The sequence below is a fragment of the Gossypium arboreum genome, chromosome 12, assembly GCF_025698485.1.
Source record: "Gossypium arboreum isolate Shixiya-1 chromosome 12, ASM2569848v2, whole genome shotgun sequence".
NCBI classification, from domain to species: Eukaryota; Viridiplantae; Streptophyta; class Magnoliopsida; order Malvales; family Malvaceae; genus Gossypium; species Gossypium arboreum.
Window position 1 is genome coordinate 63,868,190 of NC_069081.1, and position 7,072 is coordinate 63,875,261.

The following is a 7,072-nucleotide window of genomic DNA, read 5'->3' on the forward strand; positions in this document are numbered from 1 at the left end:
TGATCCATTCCATGATTTTCTCCCCATAATCCTCCTTGAATTCGGCTACACACTCTCCACTCCCCCTCAAACTCTCCCATCGTCCATGAATAACAGAATCCTACTAGCAAACAACCTCCTACATGGCACAACAGCAAAAAGACACCCCTTGCACGCAGGAAGACTCGAACTCAAGTCCCCTACCATTTGTAAGACGCCACACTCCCTTGAACCAACAGGCCTTGTATGACATAATTTCCCCTTAATTAGTTAAGAGCCCAATCTCTAGTAGCAAAGGTTTTATTTAGTAAAAACCAAAAATTTTGCTAAAGTCCAAGTTTGAACCTAGGACTTCTCACACTTCTCGGGGCCCTTAACCATTAAAGCAAGCAAGCCAAACATGTAACACAACACACAATTTAATCCCTAAAGATTTGTGGCGTTACAATATGCTTGCTTAGAGATCAAATCTCCACCACTATATAAACGAGATGACACACCAATCAAGAGGTCTTAACATGATTGTAACTGGTCTTAGGTTAAGGGTGCAAAAAATGTCAGAAAAGTTGGTTATAATCAAGAATCGAGTTGATAAGTTACGAAACTAGAAAAAATTCAGTTGCTCAATTAAAAGAATTTATATCAATAACAAATAAAGGATGAAAATGAGCTTTTCAACAGAATATGAAACTAAAAATTCAAGCTCAATAATTTATTTATTTATTTATTATTTTTTCACTAATATTTTTTTTAGAACAAGAAACTCAGAAATATAAATGATGAAATATAGTTAGGTAACTAACCAAATCAAACCTCGACAAAAAAAGGGGTAATAAAAAAGTAATTTAACAACATAGATATTCGTTAAGGGTTAACATAAATGAGTGGGAAAAAAATGTATTAGGATAAATAGGGTTTATTAGGGATAATACAACAGGTAAGCTGATTAGAGGTTAGGTGGGTTAAATCCTAAGTGTCTTTATCATCTCAATATATCAAATCTCTAATGTGGTTTTGACATGTATAATCGAAGTAAGTTGTAGAATAACAAATCAAGTTGACATACTCACAACCAAAAATAAAATGAGCACGAAATAAAATAAATGTTCTATAGGCTCAAAAGCTCACAAAAAAATTATAATTTTGATGTCAAACTTGCAAATTGACAATTTCAGGATAATTCTTCAGTTCAGGGAGGCAACCTAAAATAATTATTTCTGAAAGTCAACTTATCATGCTTGAATCTCTCTTGTCTTAAATTATAAATTAAAAAATGCAAAAAAATCCACAAATTATTCCCAAAACAAAATCACTAAAAACTCCAAAATAAGAAATTTTAACTGTAATGATATGTGTGAGAAAATTACTTAAATAAAAATAATAATTCAGAGACTTTATCATCGTCCTAGCACTTAAAATGTACATTGTCCTCAATGTACAAACAAATATAAAAAAAATAAGCAAAATATCATAAGGGATGGAGGTAACTGAAACTGCCTTGAATTTGGATGAATTCATCAGAATAGTGAAGTTCGGAATCGTAAAATATTCTAAATTAAGTACATGTTCCTAGCACACTAACAAGAAGATAAACAAAAATAAATAAGATAAAGGGATACAAAATAGAAAAATAACAGACAAATTAATAACAAATAAAAATAAAATAAAACATATAAGTTTGAAAAAAAAAAAAAATACAACTAAATAAAATATAAATAATTTAAAACAAAATAACAAAAAAATCTAATGCTATTTTAATAACCAACTTACCAGAATAAAAATGAAAATAATAATAACACTAATAATAATATAATAATAAATAAAATAAACAAAAGGAGAGGGTGGGTGGGTACCCACGGTAGTGGGGAGGGGGGAAGGAACAAAGGAAAATATTTTTAAACCCCCTTGAACTAAAAAAGAGTACATGGCCATATGCCAGGTCATGTGAGCCACACAGTCGTGTGGTCAAGACATATGTCTCTCTGAAGTTGTATGACCTATTAGAAAATTTTAAAAATTTGCTCCAGTATTCACACGGCCTGTGACACGCCCGTGTTTCCAGGCCATGTGTCATCACTCAAACCGTGTGTTGTTGTCGTTCGCTTCTCCCACACTCATGTACATAGGTGTGCGGGTCAAACGCTTGTGTGCTCTACCTCAAACCATTTTGTTTTTCTAATTTTTTTTTCAAAATTTTTTAAAGAATTCAATTTTTTAAAAATTGTTTTTCAATTTTTTCTTTTCTTTTTTTTTTAAATTTTAAGTAATAAAAACAATAAGTGTACATATCAATTAATAGTATAACTACAGTGAGCAAAAATATTGTTCCCACAATGACTAAAAGTACAATTAATTATCGTCTTTTTATTATTTAACTGATAAATTCAAGTGATTGATTAAAAACTAAAGTTAACTAAATTAATTAACTAACGAACATGACAAAGAAAAAAACAGGAAAATAACCAATTAACAACCAAAAGAAAAATAATATCTTGGAAAGAATTCACCTAGACTTCATCTGTCATTATCATTCTAAATTATAAAATTTCTTTACTTAGCATCTTGATTCGTAGAAATCCCTAAATTATGCTAATATCTCTTTCGAGAGTAAGACCAACTGACTCTAAGTTGATTAATTGAAAGTTCTTTCTAATTAAAACCCCTATTATCGCATTAACTTGTGATATAGATTCCCTTATGATATTTTACTTTAATCCGATGGATTTATGTCTTCTTATTTCTAGAATTGCATGAAACTTCAGTTAATTACACATGATCTACTCTTAAACAGGGTCTATTCCTCCTTTGATTTAAGCACATCAAACATGGATTAATAATCTAGATATATAAAACCAAGAATTAAACATACATAATTGAGAACAAGATCTAATTTTTTGCGTAAAATAAAAATCAAATGATAGAATCCATCATAGGGTTCATCTCCCTAAGTAATTAGAAAATTTGTTCATACTTGAAAATAAAAACAACCAAAATACAGTATAACCACAAGAAATAAAGAAACTCATTATAATCTCCTAAAAATTAAATGCAAATATTCAATCTTGATAGAAATTTGCTTCAGAATCAGCTTCAATGGTGTTTTTCGAGTTGTTTTCTTGAGTATTCTATGACGACCCACTCCTATATGCTTATTTTTGTCATATATACATTTAGAATGACCAAAAAACTGAAAAATGCGATTTCAAATTCATGAAATTGACACGACTTACCACATCGTCGTATGGCTTACACAACCATGTGTCCAGGCCGTGTGATAACTATAACTTGCTCCAATTTTTCAATTTTCACTCATTTTTTCCTCATTTCTATTCCAAATTCTCTATAAAGCATAAAAATATGAGTTTGAAGGATTAAGAGCATAAAATTCACAATTAACATTGAATAATCATCTAACATATTAAGAATGAGATTAAAAAATTTTACTTTTAGCACTTATTAACCCTTGTAAATTATGAATTCCTCACTAAGTTCATATGTACTTACCTGTGTGTGCTATGTTACAGGTAAATTATTATGGGTCTGCACCAAAAGGGACGATGCCAGGGTTATGCTAAGAAGGGGCGAAATGGGTTATTATGCATACAGAGCGAGTTTTGGCAGTGCGTTCAAGGTCTAAATGGTTACTTAGAAGTCCACACTTTAGGGTATTTGTAATGGAGTAGGAATTAAATTTGATACCGTTGTAATTTAGCACCACGTGTGGATGTTGTATTTACTAACTGTATATTTTTATGTATTTTAGTTCGAAATTTTGTAATTTAAGAAGTTGAAGTTGTTTGTAACTTATAGAAAAAGATTAAGTTTGTCTGTATTATTGTGGTAATTCCCAAGATCTAGATTTGGTTAATTGGACCAAGTTGAGGGCATTACATGTATTATTTCCACTTTCATTAGTTTTAGCTTATATTTTATGCATTTTAGTAATTAGTAATTTAATAAGTGTTTTGTGTGTTAGAAAAAAATCCAAAAATGATTTTCTTGCACAACGAAAAATAAAAATTTTAAAAACAGATCAAGTTTGTAATATTTATAGCAATAAACCAATACCGAATTTGCACCTGTATTTTTGGCTACATAGATCCTTGTCGTTCCTAGCTTTCAACCGAACGACCTTCTTCGCTATTCTCGTACCACTAACTACTTTGAGTGTGGGCTCAAAGGACGTGAATCAGACACAGAACTAGAAATAGTTTTTTTTTTGTGTGTGAAAGCGAAAATCACTTCTCAAATAGAAATCGATAGAATTGTTATTCTAGAAAATAGATTTAATACTTAGAGAATAAAACTTTCTCTATTTTTGGGTAAAGTAAGAATATCTTAAAGTTGTATATTTTTCCCTACCTGTGCCATCTATTTATAGGGAGAAGAAGTAAATCCCTTGTTGAATTGTAGAAGTTTATTTCAACTAGAAAAATGAACTCCTAATCTAGCTAGAAGTATAGGGGGTGACAACCTAGTTAATAACAATATGGTTTGTCGTCCCTCCTTTTAGCATGATGGGCTTTTTGGGCCTCTCCCATATTGGGTTTAATTACAAGTACTACTTAGACTTTTAACCCAATACTTTATAATTTGATCCAACCCGATATTTATTTCTCTATTTCCCAAAATAAACATCTCAATTATTTTTCCATTAAATAATATTTTCAACCAAATTCCAATCCTGTTAAAATTATAATGACCTTACCATAAAAAAATCTGTAACAGCCCGGTTTAGACCCTAGTCGGACGGTGGTTTCAGAACCATAAATTCGAGGTCATAAAATTATTTTAATATTATTTTTTTTGTATTTACATCATATTATTTGATATGTGTAAAAATTTCGTGAATTAATTTTATTGATTAGTTGTCTAATTTGATAAAAGGACTTAATCGTGAAAAATGTAAAAGAGGCTTTCTATTTGTTAAAGTACTTATTTGTTATGGTTTCTTAATTTTAAAGTCCTTAAAATGGAATTTGGCCATTGAAAAACGAGATTGATGGTTATGGGTTTAAAATGAATGATTTTATTTTGTATAAAGGATGGATAAAATTGTAAATTGTATATTAGATAAAAGGACTTAATCAGGAAAAATGTAAAAGAGGCTATCTATTTGTTAAAGTACTTATTTGCTATGGTTTCTTAATTTTAAAGTCCTTAAAATGAAATTTGGCCATTGAAAAATGGGATGGACGGTTATGGATTTAAAATGAATGATTTTATTTTGTATAAAGGATGGATAAAATTGTAAATTGTATATTAATAGGTAATAAATAAAATAAAACATGAAACGGTTATGCATGTTCATCTTTTAATGACCGAATGTTAAAAAAAAAAAAGAAAGCCATGGATGTTGTTAAGGGTTCGGCACTTTGAAGTTCAAATTGAGGTATGTAATTTGCTCGGTTTTTGATAATTTTTACGTTTTTTAGATCGTTGCTTTGAATACTAGCTAGCCCATGCTTGAATTTTTGAATTGGTTGTGGATTTTGTGATTTTCCATTGTTGGTAGCTTGAGATTTTTATGGTTTGATGATGAAAAATAAATATTCGATGTAAGATTATCATGTTTTATTAAGTGATTTTTTATAAAAATGCTTATTAAGGACTAAGTTGTGAAATTTGTAATTTATAGGTCAAAATGTGAAATAAATGAAATTAATGGGTTGCTAGGGACCTAGGGAGAATTCGGCCTAACATGGACATAATGAAATTTTGAACATTTGGTGTTGTTTTAAATTAGGGACTAAATTGTAAAAATGTGAAATGTTAGGGGTTAAAGTGCAAAAATGTCCATTTATGTGATTTGGATGAAAATTGAATAAGTACATGATTAAATAAGTTAAATTTGAATTTATTTAGATCAAGAAAAGAGGAAATCGGAAGTGGATCGGGAGAAGTCGAAAGTTGTCGAATAGTTGTTCTGGTGCGTTCGTGTCCGTATGAGGTAAGTTCATAAGTAAATAAATGTTCTTGAATTCAAATGCATATGTTTTATATATTGTCAAATTGAATTGTATTTATATACATATTTCCAAATTGAACTGAGCATAAGATGACTTGTTTCGATCTGGAATTGATTGAATTATGATGTCCGAAAGCCCCGTATGAACAATAGGAATAGTATAGGATCATATGTCATGACATAGGATTCTGAGATGTGTTATCGTGTAAGACCGCATCTGGGACGTTGGCATCGACTTAAGATTTACGTATAAGACCATGTCTGGGACATCAGCATCGTATTTGATTTTGCGTAAGACCCTGTCTGGGACAGTGGCATCTATATTTGATAACATGTAAGACTATATCTGGGATATAGCATTGTACGAGCTTTATGAGCTATCTGATTATCCTTATTGATTTCGAACAGTTCAACAGGCAATATTGAGAAATGAATGACTATGTAAAAGTATATCTGATTCAGGTACGTACGAAGTGTATGTGATACTCAAGAATGAAAGGTGAGCATGTTTCAAATGACGATATGTGAAATACATAAAAATTAATGAATTGAATGTATACAAATGAACGTTGTGATACATATGCTCGTTATATGAAATTGTAATGAAATAATCTTAATTATATTCAAGAGTTCGAATGTCATGAGATAGTGGTTCTATGTTTCAAATATGGGATTTATGAAACATGAAACATGGTTTTGAGGTATGCTAGTTTGTTTTGAAAGATGATTAGATAAATATTATTAATAAGGTTAAGTTATTAAATATGTTATGTCTATGTGAAAGAGCTAAATAAGCATGTTTTGATTTGTTGGTTATGTGTTTCGTATGACCAAATGTGATATATATGACTGAGAAGTATATATGGTTCGAACAGTAGATTTATGAAGCATGTGTAAAACTACTTTGATGTATGCTAGTTAATTTAAATTTTTGAAATGATAAATGAGATTGAAATGGTTGAGTTTAAAAGCATGGTTTATATGATCATTTATAAATAAGGTAAGAAAAGTTTCCTAATGTGTCAATATGGATTATATAAGAAAAGTGGTTGTATATGTGTATGTAATTAACTAAATTCAGCCTATTCGAATTGAATTATATATATTATTGTGATGAATTATTTG